The sequence below is a fragment of the Rousettus aegyptiacus genome, unplaced genomic scaffold (genome assembly GCF_014176215.1).
Source record: "Rousettus aegyptiacus isolate mRouAeg1 unplaced genomic scaffold, mRouAeg1.p scaffold_m13_p_2, whole genome shotgun sequence".
NCBI lineage: Eukaryota > Metazoa > Chordata > Mammalia > Chiroptera > Pteropodidae > Rousettus > Rousettus aegyptiacus.
The window spans coordinates 109,659,202-109,676,143 of record NW_023416295.1 but is presented as its reverse complement, the minus strand read 5'-3'; the positions used below and the strand labels follow the sequence as shown (position 1 = coordinate 109,676,143).

The window sequence follows — 16,942 nt, the reverse complement described above, 5'->3', positions numbered from 1 at the left end:
CACTAAGGATTTGTTGGGGAAACGAATGACAAGCTAGATTACCACAGCAAGTTATTCTCATTCTTTTTCCTGATGATATTACATAAGTTCTTCAAAATAGAAATTGGAAACTTACATGTGCTCCTTTTTTATCTACCTTTAATTTCTCTGTCTGGCCACACTGCAACCTGAGTCATAGAAACTATATATCCTACAAATAGAAAGACACACAACCCACTGAAGAGAAAATTCAGTAGGCCGCTTTCAAGACATTTCCAGAAAACTAAAGTCTCCAGGATCAACAGAAGAAAAGGAAACAAAACAAACCAAACAGAGGAGCATCCCAAAGTATACATGCAGTTAATAAAAAGGATTCTTTAAACCATGGGAGGAAATCTCACCTGAACTTTACACCAAGTCTTCACAGTTGCAAAGGTAATGATCTCTACCTACTTTATTTCATTTGCTTGACTTCATATGAAAGCGTTTAGAGGAATAAAAAAGGGGAGCTGAGGAAGTAAAAGGTCAACCACACACTTCCTTGGGATGTCCTTGAATGAAAAAATGACCCTGGTGATAACATATAATAAAGCAATTACATTATGATGAGATTAAAAAATGACTGGTATTAACTGGAATGGTAATTTTCTTACTCTGATCTAGAAGCATTTGTTTATGGAATTTCAAGAAGGCACATATTATGAATCTATCTTTTCTAAGAGGCATTGAATACACTGATGGTGGCTCAGTCACAAGCCTATGTGTATGGAGGAGCTGGGGAGGGAGGACGCAGGTCTAAGGGACAGGTAAAGGGTAACACCTATTCATTTACTCTTCATTTCCTTACTGTTGCTTTCTAACATGCAAAGCTAGATCGAGTCACTCCCACATGTAAAACCCTCCAATGGCTCCCCATTGCCCTCATGATAATTCCCTTAACATGACATCTACCCCTTTTCAGGGTCTGGCACAAAATTCTCCATCTAGAGTCCAATCAAGTGAAATGGTGCTATTACTAATTTTAACTATATAAAATAAAAAGGTTAAATATGATCCAGCAATCCCTCTACTGGGTATTTACCCCAAAGACTTGAAAACTCATATCCAAAAAGATATTTGCACACCGATGTTCATAGCAATACTATTCACAGTGGCCAGGACATGGAAGCAACCCAAGTGTCCTACGATAGATGATTGGCTAAAGAAGCTGTGGTACATATATACAATGGAATATTACTCAGCCATAAGAAGAGATGAAATACCGCCATTTACAACAACATGGATGAACTTTGAAATAATCATACTAAGCGAAATAAGACAGACAGAAAAAGTCGAAAACCACATGATAGCACTTATATAAACCTAAAAACAACAAGTGAACATGACAAACAAACAGAGACTCATGGACATGGACAATGGACTAGTGGTTACCAGAGAGCAGGGGAGAGGTAGACAGAGGGGAAAAAAACTTAAATTGTTTCTTCAATTAAAATAATGAATTAATTTTAAAAAATAAAATGAAATAAAAGAAGTTAATAGCAATTGCCAGCAAATAATAATAGACTGTACTTTTTTGTATCCACAGAGCCTAAGAAATGCTTAGAACACAGTAGATGCTTATTGACTGACTGAATGAATGAATAAATGAAGAAATGTATGAACAAATGAGACATTATTCTTGTAAGATTCTGTCCAGTTTTTTTAATCTAATATTGTCAATGTTCCTGCTATCTCATATTCATGGTGATGCAGACAGGGTGAATAGATAGACAGATGTCTTTCTTTTCTGTGAATATTGGCATACATATGTATACGTATTTACATATATATGTATGATATATATGCCAATATTCACAGAAAAAAGACCTGTTTCTCTACACGTATATACATTTATACATATACATATATAGATACAAATATACACATATACCTATGTACATATACACATACATTTACATTATGTATATAGTGGCCCAACAAAATCCAGCATTTTAGATATGATATTGTCGCTCTTCATTGGGGGTTGTTGAACCCAAGAAAGTGAAGGATTTTCTTGTGTTTACTTCCTTACCCTCAAAGCGAATTTTTGTCTCTCATTGAACATTCCAAAAGCCCCTAGAGCCTATAAGCGAACCATTTGATTGAAAATAAATTTGTAACCCGGTCCTCCATTGCCTGAAGAATGAATTAGAATCCCAACACACTTCCTTTGTATCATTCTAGTCTGGGGGAGAAACCTAACTAAAGAAATCACATGTTGCCGGTATTACCACATCACCTAGGCCACAAGTTACAGGCAAGTGAGTAGTGGGAAACAAACTATCACCTAAAAGCGTCTCCTACAGATATTACTAGCCAGAGGTATTATTGCAGCTTTCTGATTGCATCCACGGAGTGGTAATTCCTTTACACAAACCTGAAAAGAACTCTGTAGAGAATCATTTTCTCTGTCACATTGCCCTGTCACCGCCACCACCAGAAACCGTAGTCAATAGCACCACTGTATTCAATGTTCAGGTCAAAAACTCACTAGCCACCCAGATTCTTATCACTTGTCTCCTACATCCAGTCTGTCTGGAAGTCACGGTAGCTATAAAGACAGTAAATATCTCTAAACTGACGATGTCATCCCTCACTGTTAGCGCCCTGCTCTAAGCCCACTAACAGGTCCCCATCACCACCACACTTGTTCTTTTTGTCCGTCCTCTCCACAGCAGCCAATTAGTTCTTATAATCAGATTGGCAAAATAATTCTTATAATTACATCCTTTCCCACATAAAATAATGACTTACTTCTCACTGCAACATGAGTAAACTCCAAACTCCTAACCATGGCCTACGAGGTCTTCAGTGACCCAGCCTCTGCCTTCCTCTCCTATTCCCTTCTGCCTCGATCAACACATCTCAACCCACTGGTCTTGTTTCTGTCCAACGTGCTGAGTTCAGCCCCTGCTCCCTCAAAATTGTCAAATGGCAACTTCTTCCCAACATTTGGGCCTCAATTCAGTTGCCATTCCTCGGAAAGATCCTTCCTGGACAATTTAGGTCACTCTCTAGCACTTTACCCTCTTTCATTTATTTCATTTTATTATCTGTCTCCTTTCACTAAAATGCAAACTGTTTAAGGACAGAGACCCATCTGTTTCTCTGCTCTATTCTCATGGACTAGAACAAAGTATGCGATAATAAATATTTGCCAACTGAGTACTACAGAAAAAGGACCTTTTCCACATACCGGATCCTAGTGTTCTGCTAGAATTAGCACACCTGGAAAGCACTATAGTTTGAAAAACAAACAGCTTTGAAAAGAATATTTCAGACCACAGTGAGATAAGATTTGTATCCCAAAGTAAAGAACTGACTTGTCATGAGCAGACACCAGAGGTAGTTCATCTTTCATTCTCCTCGGATTAAGATCTAAAAGTCTGGTTTCGACACCCTGAAATCTTCAAACCAAACCTGATGAGTTATTTTCCCCTCTCCTGTCAATTGATAAACAGAAACTTCTGGTCATTCTCACTATCGTGTACTCAATCTTTGATGTTTGGAATTCTGTTTACTTCAGCTTAGTGCAGTTACAGCTCCACTCTGTGGAAAAACAGGGAAGATAAGCAAGGCAGCATAGGTATGTTACCTGCATGAGCACTGAGAAAACCTGGGACAGTATGAATAGAGGCTACAGTATGTAAAAGCATGCACAGAACAGCAGAGCAATGCAGCGTATTTTATTCATATTTAGTTCAGATGCGGTAGTCTCTGGAAATTAAACATGAAACGTGGGCCTATTAATGTTTGATGAGTTACTTGCTCTCTTTCTCATCATCCCACTTTTTATTTCTATAGCAGACTTGAAACTGTTTGCAATTTTCTCTTTGAAGTAATGCATCTCTGTCAGTAGACACTGTGACATGTATAAAAATCACGAATACAAAACACCAAGTTCATTCTGCCCAAACGCAGAAATGAGATGATTAAAAGCAAATGATTCCCTATATCGAGACACACAGAGACGCAGCCATGGAAACGAGCAGAGGCGGCATTGCCTGTTCTTAAAATGAAAAGAATATGATTCACTAACTAGTACCCCTTGACCCTTGCCCAGGAAAAAGATCCTGCACGAAGTTGCCAATAGTTATGAGCAACATAGAATCATGACCAATCAATGTTCAACCAGCTCAGTTTCTAGGAGAGAAGATGCAGAAATGAGTTAATGATTTCTCCTGGGGGCGGGGGGGGGGGACCAGAAATATCTTAATATTTCTTAGGATTTAATACATTGCAACTTGGGGTCTCAAGGCCTCAAAGCACAGCCTGATTTCTAGTAACACAGCGACAAGGGCTACACCACCTCCACCACTTCACAATCTAAGATTTTAAAACCATTTCAGACCCAGTTCAACATATGATTGATGTATATAGGATTAATCTTCCCTTCTTTAGCCTTGATGAGTTGAATATAAACTTGACTATACTCTGGGTTTTCCACTGGGCTAATTCATTAGACAGCTTCAAGTCTTAGTGAAATTAGAAACTAGGCAAAGTTTATCTTTGGTGACCCAAGATAAACCCTTCATCTCCACCTTCCCTTATGCTCCTGTGCCTTATTAGTTCTTTCCCTATTAAAACAGCCACTACAGAAGAGATCTGAATTCCTTAGCACTAAAATAAACCTCTACGAAAAGCTTCAAGGATGACCTTTCTCAAGGAGCTGAGGGAATAAATAGGAACCGAAGCTTTGAATTACACTATGTTTTCATGAACAGGTAGGGGGCCTCTAGGGAGCTTTCCCTGAGCCCATGAAATTGTAGCACACAGAAGCTGCCTGCCTACGTGGTAGTTAAGCCAATTCAGTTAAAAACTTCAAAGATAGACCCTTCATTCAATTAGTTCATAGCTCAACATGTAAACAATTTATTTTTATTCATATAATAATTACAAGAATGTTGAAAGGCCAGAATTAGTACAGAAAAGGGAAAGTTTCACAGAGAAAGCAGTGGCTGAGCTTGGTTCTCAAGGATAAAAAAGAATTTGTTGGCAGTCAAAGTTAAAGGACATTTTTGGGGTCAAATAAGCAAGCTACAGTGGGGTGAAAGCATTATCGTAGTAGTTTGGTTTCTAATTGACCTCTCTTTCCCTTTCAGAAGATGCTAACCTGAGGAATTATGAACTCTGCTTACAAACATCAGGGCTCAGTTTTAGAAAAAGATTGTATAAGAATATTACTGATGGATATTCACTGTATGGAATATAATAATGAAAAAGCCACAGCCCAATCATAAAGCAAATCACAATATAATGGGCTAGATAGACATGTATGCATATAACATAAGAGAATAAAGATTGATCAGGAGGAAGAGAGAATGTGGTGTGAACTAGATATAAAATCGGCTAGCTATAAAGTTCATCAGCCACTAGCTTCCAAATCAGGAATAATGGTGCACAGATCATTTAAAATCTTATCGAGTGGTGACGTTGATGTTACAAAGTCCCACCTGAGTTAGGGAGACTGGGTTAGGTAGATGTGACCACTTTCCACCCCACCCTCGTGTTTCTAATTTGTTGAATAAACCCAACTCCCAAAGATCAGGTTACCCCAGCTTGGGATAGAGACTCGAGGGTTTTACATTTTCTACATGTACTAACTTATCATGGAAGAATTCCTGATTACGGGAGAATTCACCTACAGATTATATCATGTGGTGAGTTCTCAGCAAAAAAAAAAAAAAAAAAAAAAGTGACCACTTCCCTATTTGTTCTAACCACAAATTCCATCTTACTTGAAAAAAGAGGTAAAACCTCAACTTCCTGCTAATCCCTCAAAATCTTGCCTCTGCTGCTAAAGGCTGCACATCTCTGTCACTGGCTGCCTTGGACACATCACCTCTCTGCCTCATGTCCTTCATGTGCGACTGCATATAAAGATCATTCAAAATGAAATCTGGGGAATCCCCCCACCCGGGTACAGTTCTCATGTGGCTGCCGGCCACTGTCTCTGCTCAGGCCATTCTTTACCCAGCCACCAGTACGTAGGCCAGCTAGAGCAAGGAGGGCATTGCTGCTGCAAATACCGACAAAAGCCCCACCACTTGTGGCCACATCAGCTTGCCCCGGGCCTCTGTGCTGAGAGTTTGAGCTCCCTAAGAAGACTCTGACCCCTTTGGCCAAACATCCAGCTGATTATTTTGAACAATTAGATAAATATTTTCTCAAGGCTGAACATTTTTAACAGTTTAAGTAAATATTCTCCAAAGCTTCAGATGCTGGATCAACCTCATTTTTCCTTTAGAGAAAAAATCTCATCCCTTCTCTTTTTATCTTTTAAAGTAGTACAGGCAGTATTTGAATTAGTTGCCACTTTTCTGTGTTCTTGCCTTGAGTGTGGAGGTGTGGAAGGCCCATGCTAAAAAAGCTTTTCCTCTTGGGAAAAAGTCCAATCACTGCCTCCAGATGCCTTCGTAATGATATTAGCCCTCAGGTAAAATTAATGCATTGACAGGGAATAACAACAATCTCAGTAAACACTGAGATTTCTATCACATGGAACAAATATGAATAGGGTATCCTACAGTTTAGAATCACAGAAGCATAGACTCAAAAAGACCTCAGAGACCATCTCATCTAATCTCTCATTTTATGATTCAGGGAATTCATTTTTATTCATTCACTTAAATGTCTCAAAGTGTGATCCCAGGACCAGCAGCAGCAGCATCACCTGGAATCTTCTAAAAACAAAAATTCTTGAGCCCTGTCATAGATCTACTGTATCAGAAACTGTGCAAGCTGGGCCCAGCCGTCTGTATTTTAGCAAGCCTTCCAGGTTATTCTAATGCACACAAAACTTTGAAAATCATTTTCCTATACCTTATAGGTGTATACATGAGTCAGGGCTATTTACGTAAAATAGATTAAACGAGCAAACAAAAAAAGGAATCTGTTTGTCCACACAACTAAAAAGTTCAGGGAGTTAAACTTTCTGCAAAATAATCTGTGAAAAATACCACGTTTTGTTTTTCTTTGATGGCTACAAATTTCCTTCTCCTTTGACCACATACTCGAGTCTCTGTTAGGGTTGTCCATCTGGTGGTCCCAAACCACTTGTCTAACTTGACTTCCCACTGCTCTCTAATGGGGACCTCAGCCCGTCTTGGGGGGGGGGGGGGTCTCCTCCCTGTGCCTTGCCCATACCATGCTCATTTCCCCATTCTCATTGCATCCATGAAGTTCCCCTTGACTGAAACTCTTCCATTCCCTCAGTCAATCAAAAATCCTGCCCAGACTTGAAGAACAAGCTCATTTTCCTACTTCCATGAAACGTCCTTTGTCTCCTCCAACCCTCTTATAAACTTTCTTGTGAACGACAGCATTCAGTGTCTGGCCCACGCAATACAACCCTTAATTATGTTGCTGAGTCAGGGACCATGGTTTGTTGTAAGAGAAACCATCAGTGCTCGTTTAAATCAATGGAAGTTGTAAGAATTCAGAGGGACTTCATGCAACCGAACTGCAGGATGATTAGCTACATCTCAACACGTTTGAAAAGGTCTTGGGTACTAGATGAGAATGCTCCTCCATGTGGCTGTATGGACAGACATATCCTGGCCTCTCCAACTGTGCTTTGATCAATTTTAATTAATTGTCTGATTAGCGAAGTTGCGAGAAGAAAATTCACCCATTTTTCTTCTTTAGAGAGCATTCGACAGCTGGTGCCTACGGCAGGGAAAATCAGGGGTGGGAAGGTGGGCAGCCCTGCAGCTTTGCAGGTCCACCTCCACTAGGTGGGTATGTTTGTTTCAGTGGTAAAGTCGGCGAGCGCCTTGTTACTTTAGGGTTGAAGTTTTCCTCCAAGCAGTTGAATCAGTAATAAAGTCGACACCTTTATCTCCATCTGCCTGACTTATTTATCTGTCCCTAAATTGGTTCCAACTCAGGAGAGAAAGGAGTATTATCATTAGTCACACTAAAATTTAAACAATTGGCAGCTATTCTCTCTTTCTCTATCTGAAGCTGCATATTTATCATCCCTGCTGTAAACCTACTCCAATTCTTCTTACTCTGAAAACAAACTTCTTTTTAATTTAGGCTTCTGCCTCCTCATTACTTGGACATTTATGTGGAACTAGGATTTCCCATTAGTGACAGAGACTGCTGATTTTCCCCCAATTGTATTCCCCTCTTCTTCTTTAGTAATGAAACACCCAAATTTTAGTTTGCTATATGACAACCCAGAATAAAGAATATATTTATCAAGCAGACATCGTCATGTGATTAAATTCTATCCAGTGGGATTTAAGTGGCTGTGCACAACTTCTGGAAGATACCCTAAAAGAAGAGGAGTTTGCTGTTCTCTTCTGATTTCCTCCTTCCTTATCAGCTGAAATGCAGTTCTAATGTCTGGAGCTGGGGCAGCCGTGTTTGACCATGAGGGGGAAGCGGTGCTATGCTTGAGCTGGCCCATCCATATAGGCTCAGGATTGCAGATTGCTGAACATTTAGGAAGTTTTCAAGCTGGTTATTAAACTACTCGTAGCTTAAAATTGGCCATGGTGAAAATATTTCCACCATAGGAATCAGGCAAATGCTAAAAATCAAGGCTTACCCCCGCCTCCCCAGAGAGTTAGTTTACCAGTATACCACTGGATAGACACACATGTTGAAGATGGCAGAGCAATAAGAGAGGGGCCTAAGCCCCTGATGGCTATGAAAAAACTTACCATACAAACTCTGCACTGCCCATATTTATGTGAGAGAAAAATGAGCTTCTATCCCATTGAGGCAACACAATTTTTGCTTTATACCTCTCAGAGCCAAACCTCATCCTAACTAATACCCAGCTGGGGCACTGGGCCTAACTTAACATCATCTGACCATAATTTGGGGGTCACAAAGAAACTAAGAATGAAAATCTAACCACTTGAGCTTAGGTCCAATTTCCATATTCCCTGTACAACCTATGGAGTACAGAGGTGTGGGTTCCATGGTATAAACCTGGCCACCTAAACCCACCCTTTTAGTAGGGCAAAGGATTTACATCCAAAACAAAAAAAAAAGAGAGAGAGAGAGAGAGAGAGATGAGCAGAGCAGGTACCCTAAACTAACTCACCACACTGCCATTTAATATAGTAGCACATGTATACCTTATTTAATGTCATTCCACATAGAAATATCTTTTAAGAGTGTTTGTCTGAACAATTTCCCAAAAACATTTTATAATTGTTTGCATGTATTTCCCCTGTAATTGATAGATATATTTTCCCCCTATGCTCTGAATGCAGTAGACTATACTATGCACTTACAGCCACTGAGAGTTCTGCCATGCTACCCTGACTTAAGTGTCTTGTTCATTCCAATGTGGTCTCTCTCCATTTGTTTTGTGTTCTGGTAAACAGATCTGATCAATGATGCCTGACAAAAGCTGTTCAGATGATAGTGCTGTACCTGCCAAAAGAAAGGAGAGAGTATCACAGGAAACCTTCAAATGTCTGTTTTATTGCAGCTCTAGGCACCTTCAAGAAAACAGAATAAAGTTCCTTAGTCAATAAGACTCATAGAAGTCCTTTCACTTTGTAAAAAGCCTCATAGACTTTATTGCATCTAAAGCAGACTGACCAAAAATCAAAGATACAGCTGGACTTCAGGGGATCTAAAGAGACTGAAAAAGCTATTGCTAATCTACAAAGTGGAAATGCATTTCCAGTGGACTTTGCCATCATCATTCTTTATGATGCTGATTTAGTTAGGGTACTCAAATTCAAGAACACAGCCATCTCACTGAGTGTGGTATACCTCTACTTAAAATGTATATGTGTGTGGGTTAATATTATAACTCTAACCCACTTCTGGAGGATGTGGAGAGAGAAAGATAAATAAGACAAGATCTTTGACCTGTCAGATGAAACAGACAAGTGAACAGAATACTACGGAATTGTGTGAAAAGTGTTATGAAAGTTTGTAAGCAGAGTGTAGTGTTCTTGGTGATTGACTCTTCATTACTGAGTTTTCTCCACACGATTAGCCTAATCCACCATGAGAATTCCATTTCACTCACTGGTCATTGGTTTTAAAATGGACACATGATCCAATCTTGGTCACCAAGATTTTTAGGAGTCAGTAAAAAGTTTTCTGACTCCTAAAAAGGAAACACAAAAAAAGAGATACCCGCCCATCCCCCCAAACTGTGGGGTCAACCACTTACCCAGTGGGCTCACTGTCAGGAATTAGGCACAATTGTAGCAGGTGAAAAAGGCTTGGAAAGAAGAGAAAGCTAGATATCTGAGTAGATAGACTTTAAGCGCCATAGGGGGAAGTAGCAATCATTGTTCTCAAAGCCAGGAGCTATGCCTCTTCAGAGGGACCAGCTGCTTTGTATGGTAACTATTTGCCTAAATCTCATCTTATCTCTACTCTCTACTATGTTATAAGGCAAGAACCATGTCTAAAACAAAGCCTCGGGCACAGTGGTTTATGCAACCCAACCAGCAATGTTAAGAAAAAATTCAAGAGCAAAAATGCCAATAAATATTTTTCAAGGAGTGAGATTGGATATTTTATGGTGAGAAAAACAAAATGATTAGAAAGAAAAATTGGGGGATAATAGAACTATTCCAGGATCCTCTCCCTAAATTTTTTATCCCTCAAACCACCCACAGAGAAACCTGCTTTCTTCAGTCACATGTCAAGAGCCATATTTTTCTTATACTAACCTGTCTCTCACTTTAGAATTACTTCTAAATGCTGTCCCTTCGAGGTCGAGGTCGCATTCTGCCCTCCACTAGTCATGTAGAGTTTTTAACCCTTGCAGTATACCAAAATCACTAGGAGATTTTTTTTTTTTTTTTTTAACTACAGAGACTCAGGTCCCACATCCAGACTGACGAAATCTAATATGAAGCCAGAGCTAACAGAAGACTCACTTCTTCGATGACAGAAAAAGAGTGGGAGAAAGACAAGGGTGAACCCTTGGGGGAAAAGTGGCAACTATCGTTCCCACTGCCCCTTGTTCTTTGGGTTAGGATTAGAGCAGGGCCCTCCACACAATAAGACTGAAGCTCAAATGTTGTTTCCCACCACTACCACTATGTTGAAGACTAGAGATTGGCTCTGGGTGGAAAGTTGGCAAATCACTGGTCTGGCACAGCACCTGATCCTTGGGAGAGTCAAGAGAAGAGCAAGAGAGAGCTGTTAAAGTTGATAGGAAGTACCAGAAGGCAGGCTGCATTGCCACTCTTTGGCGTAGCAAGAATACAAGGCTTTCACGTGGCTCTGACTGACTCCAAGGAAGGTGGCTGGGCTTAAGCCATCCTGCTTTCCCACGAAGCTGTGTGCACCATGGTATAAAGGAAAATACTGAACCCAAGAGATCTCCACCTGGAGCCTGGCCAGGGGCAAATCACTGGTCTGGCACAGCACCTAATTAGCCTTTAGAGTCCATTGAAGAACTAACACATGTGCCCCAGTAAAAAACAACAACGACAACAACAACAAAAACTGCATTCAGATTCCTTCCACACAGAATTAAGCAGTAGATACTGTTGGCCAAATTAGCAGCCGCAGCCTACAGAGAGAAGAGGTGAGCACACGACATCTTTGCTAGAAGCAAGCAAGCAAGAGGTGTCAGTGTCGGCTTCAGTTCCTACGTCAGAGGGCAAAATGGGAAAGGGGGCTGGGATGTGAGTGAACAGATCAAGACCCCCTCCTACCCTCCAGCACTTTCCGAAGGTAGGCAAGAAAAGGAAGGACGAGATCTCTTAATAGAAAAATGATTTTTGGACTAAAACAAACCTACTTAGACTTAAGATTTTAGTGGTACTGTTTTAATGAAATGCAAGTGACGAAAGTCATGGAAGTGGGCTGAGACGTCATTGAGGTATCTTAGTACCCAGCAGGCAAAGAGGGTTTTGACAGAACAGTTAGTAGCAATTACGGGGAAAATAAAACCCTTTCATGTTTATACTCTAACACAAGAAGATCCTCACAAAAATGATTGCACATGTTAGTGTTTATACTCCTTAAGTGCAAGTTGAAGTGTGGCCTGTCCTAGGGACACATTTATGTTTCCAAGGGGGATTTTATGAAGACAGAGGTGGAGCACGGTGGCGGTGTGAGGTGGCTGCATTGTTTGAGGGTAATATTAAATCTTCATCAACAGCCAGACACACCTCAGGATAATAGGCAAATAAATAATTCCAAACAGGAGCCTCGCATTAACCGAACCAACCAAATCTTTTTCCCCAAGTAAGATTTTTCTAATTGTCACAAAGGTCGTTGTGGTGGGTGGCAAAGTAGAGTAGGAGGTGATTTGGTGGTTATCCATATAATTGAGTGAGTTAAATACAAAACATTAAAAAATAACCAAATAAAAAAAGTTAATGTGGATAGAGAGCCAGAGAGACTCTGATAACAGTACTGAGTCAAATTCTCTCTCTTTTCCCCTTCTTTCCTGGAAGAGGACTCCAGAAGTTCCAGGATGTAGCAAACCCAGATTCAGTAACATACATTGCAACCCTGCAAGGACTGATAGCTACAAAGTTGCCTCATTTTGTTTGCCAATTATGTTGAATTCAATGAAAATATTACAATGAATAACTCACATTTTGCATATCTATTATTTGCTACACAACCACTACCTTTCCCAGAGGCCTCCGTTTCTAGGTCAGCAGACAGGGAAGGATTTCCAGACGAGGTCTGGCTTCAGGGGCAGTTCCATAGATGAAGGTCACTGTGATCTGAGGTATTCTGAAGGCCCCTCTGCCCCGCTCTGGGCCAAAACTTTCTTTCCCTGGGGTCTGCAAAGTAGTGCCTGAAATTCTCAGCATTCTTGTCATTCCCTAAGGACTGAGACAGCTCCCTAAACATTCTTGCCGGCAGGCACCTGAGGAATTAGGCCAAGAGTTCTTCTGTGGGAAGGCAGCAGGAAGTGAAGTGCAAAGTGCAGCAAGAATATTTGGGGAGATAACAGAGAGGCTTAAAGGGCATCCGGAAAAAAAAAAAAAAAAAAAAAAAGGTAGAGGGTGCAAAAGAAGGAGCTTGGTCTTGCAGCTAATGGTTCCCGACTCAGCATGGTTAGTGACTTGCCTTGGAATGGAATGCGGGCCCAGGAAAGCTGGTACAAAGTTTGGAGGCTAGTACGAATCCTTAATAAAGATGTTTAGCTAGTATCACCTGCTGAAATCCTGGGGAAAAAAAAGTTTTCGCTGAAGCCCTAACGGGACCTCAGAAACACAATAACTAGTGCCTCAGAGCCGCTGTGATGAGCTACATTGACACGAATCCTCTCCCTCTCCCGCTTCCTCCCCCTCCTCCCTTTCTCTCTCCCACACACAATCTAGTAGTTTATTTGGGTAGGATTTTTTGGTGAACTGAGCTACACCTGAGGTTTATTCACGGGAGTCTCAGACAGACCACTAGAGGGCAGTGTCGTTACTAACCATGTAAACCTATTTCTCCAGCTTCAGTAATAAGGCAGGCCCCACCTGCACATTCTGTGACATGATGTTTCAGCATTTTTCCTTTGGTTCTCACTGTAAATAAATAAGCCCGGGGTGGATACATCCAGCTGCACATCACAACACAGCATGAATTACCCAGGCCAAAGTTTCTGGTACATCCATAACAACCCTGCCCAATTTCTTAGCACAAATCAGAATCCAGAGTTTAAACTTGCATGTTTGTCCTCCTGAATTTCTGCCTGAATTTGGGGATTTTTCTTGTACGCTATCCTCAAGAGCAAAAGGAACTCTTTAAGGAAATGAAGAGTTAAATAATCCAGCACAGCCTATTTGTATAAGATTCTGTTTTGTCTCCATATCCAAGTTACAAGTGTTTGGCTTGATCCAAAGCAGGGTTGCCCAACTGGTCAAAAGCTATCAGTAGATTAGCCATGTATGCAAACACGGAGGCTGAGAGCCACATGTTTCTTTCACTCCAGGCACTGAAAGCGTCAACTGGGGCCCAGTAAATCCGGTCCTAGTCTGCCAAATAAAGCAAAGTTACTACAAGTTTTGGGATTTTTTTGGCAGAATTCCTAGGAGTGCAGCTAGTGCTCCCAGACGTAGACCTTGCACCCTTGCATGGAGGAATGCGAGTATGTAACTTCTCTGAGATTAATATTTTAAGAAGTCATGCAAACTAACTTAATGACTAGAGACGTGGGTGAAATTAGAAATCAGGGAATGTTAAAGAAATCAGGTAAAGGATAGCACATAGGCATGGATATCGCTGCCCCGACACTGGTTCTGTACTTCTTCAAACAGCTGACACCTGCTGATATCAAGCTCATCCCCGGTTTATCAGCAGAGGCAGATAAGGTGGGGAAAACTTTTGCAGCCAGAGAGGTTTCTGGAATTTTCCTATAGTGCTGAAATACCAGCCAGAGTTCAAGTGGGCCGTATTTGGACAAAGATTGCTATCTTTGGTATTTTCACTGATATATAATAACATTAACTCTCTTTGCACAAGGTCAGTACTATTTATCTAAGACTTTCCCAAAGGTCTCTCTTCTCCTTTCCTATCCTCTCCTCTCAAAGGATCATGAGTACAACATACTATGTTTTTGAGGAGAAAGATAAACTAGAGGAAAAATTTATTGAAATTAGGTGGGGATTGTAACTCAGGAAATCCACATTTACTGAGGGGAAGATAGAGCTGAAAATTAGTCCCAAGATTTAAAGATTACTTTCAGCAGAAGGCACCCAGGGTTGAGCCACCATTGTTTTTCACGGCAGGCAAAGAAAGACAAAAAGTACAGAAAAACAAAGGCAGAAGAAAATGCCATTGAAACTTACTCCTGCCTGAGCAAAACCTGACTAGGTGGAACGTAGACAGAGAATTGAGATGGATTCCAGAGTTTTGCAGATGGCACTCAGGCCCTCACCCACCTGCTCACCAGCCGGGAGCATTACTGAGAAGGCATCAAGGCCTTTTCTTTTACAGGCACCTTCCTTACACGACTGTGCCCACAGAAAACCAGGGAAAAAGCACCTCTTTGCTTCCAGTTCACTTTTCAAATCCAAGATTTTGGCACACTAGGAAAAATAAAAACAAACAGCTAGGAAAAGAGAAACAGTAGATGAGGCAGATCCCAGCTGTAACTTGGCTAAATAGAGTTGTTTCAGAACATTACAACTGGGCTTCAATCTGTATTATTCTGAATGTATAATCAATGTGGCTCATCCATTTCCAGTAAAGGAACTTTTGTTTTGCTTTTTTCCTCTTCACTTTCACTCAGAATGAATGGCTTTCTCATTGGGCAATGTTCACATGCCCTGAGAAAATGTGGTTGGAATAGGAAGACTCCCCCGAATCACAAATTAAGACGCCAGCAGTGTTGAGTATGGTCTTCCCCGTTCTGAGCTGGTTAAATGAGAACTCATGACATTCTCCATGCAGGAACTTCTCAAGTAAGAATATTAAAGCCATGGAGCCACCTACTTATTGTGATTAGTAAGATCCTGTGGCTCTCTGGTAAGTAAGTGTGTGGACTGGCAGCCAGAACCTCTTTTCACATACCGGATACTATATTTTAGGGATTTACAGAAGCAAAGCAAATAAGAAAGATTTAGGTCTTCTTGCCCATTTTGCAGATATTGAGTATCTACTCAATGTGTATGGCACTAGAGTACAATAATAAACAAGATCTAGCATAGTCTTTGCCTTCCCAGAGTTTAACGTCATGAGGGAAACAAGCCAGTTACAAGACAATTGTAACTTCACACCCACTAGGATGGCTATTATAAAAAAGAAAAACATATTGCAGGAAGTAACAAGTGTTGACAAAAATATAGTGAAATTAGAACCCTCAGACATCGTCGGTAGGAATGTAAAGTGGTATAGCTGCTGTAGAAAATAGTTACCATACAACCCAGTAATTCTCCTCCTAGGTATATATCCAAGAGAATTGTAAACGTATTATCATATAAAAACTTGTACACAAATGTTCGTAGTAGCATTACTCATAATAGCCAAAAGAAGAAACAACCTAAATGTCCATCGACTGATGAATGGATAAACAAAATGTGGTATATCTGTACAATGGAATATTATTCATCCGTGAAAAGGAATGAAGTTCTGATGCATGCTACAACATGGATAAATCTTGAAAACATCACGCTTAGTTTAAAAAGCCAGATACCAAAGGACAAGTATTATATAATTCTGGTTAAATGAAATGACTAGAATAGGCAAATCCATAGAAGTAGAAATTAAATCAGTAGTTTTCAGTGGGTGGCGGGGAGAGGAGAATGGGCTCTCGTAGGTGTGTGGTTTCTTTCTAGGGTGATGAAAATGTTTTGAAATTATGTAGTGGTGATGGCCACATAACCTTGTGAATATACTAAAAACCACTGAACCACACACTTTAAAGGTGTGAACTTTGTGGTAAGTGCATTGTGTCTCAATAAATGAGGTAGTTATTGTGCAGTGTGACAAATGCCACTTTAGAACAGAGCACTGTTTGACACATATGAAGGGGAGCTGGAGAAGGGGTTCAGAAAGGCTTTCTGAAAGAAGTGACTTTTAAGCACAGACTGGAAAATACAAGTGGGAGCAAGAGAGACAAAGAAGGAAGAATGGTTGGCACTAAAAGAAACAGGAGAACACACCCAGTGCTGAGAAGAGAGAAGACAGGATCCAGCTGCAGGAGAGCAGGAAGATGTCCCGCCGAGCTGAAGCAGCAGTGTTGGCGGTGGGCAATCAGCATAACTGAGGCTGGGGATTTCAGGGGCTAGCAAGTCAGGCTAAAGAATCTGGGCTTTATCCTAAGTATAACAGGAAACCCTTGAAAGAGTTAATGCTCGGGAGCAACAAGATCTGATTTGTTCTTCAGAAAGGTTGTTACAAATGCAGCGTGAAGAACAGATCCGAGGTGGGGCAAGAATGGAGGCCAGGAGATTGGTTAGGAGGTTATTGCGCTAAGGCAAGTCAGAACTGACCAAATAGGGAAGATTGGAAGGTGCTGGGGCAGGGCTAC

At 40.7% G+C, this 16,942-nt stretch overlaps 1 long non-coding RNA gene across 1 annotated transcript in view; it reads right to left on the bottom strand.

Annotated features, from left to right (window-relative positions):
* LOC118613677 overlaps positions 1-15,925 on the bottom strand; it is an 88,994-nt gene extending 73,069 nt beyond the window's left edge. Inside the window, exon 1 of the long non-coding RNA XR_004955671.1 lies at positions 12,603-15,925. This is a non-coding gene — a long non-coding RNA (uncharacterized LOC118613677). The remainder of the gene's footprint in view (positions 1-12,602) is intronic.
* Positions 15,926-16,942: the final 1,017 nt, after the last annotated feature.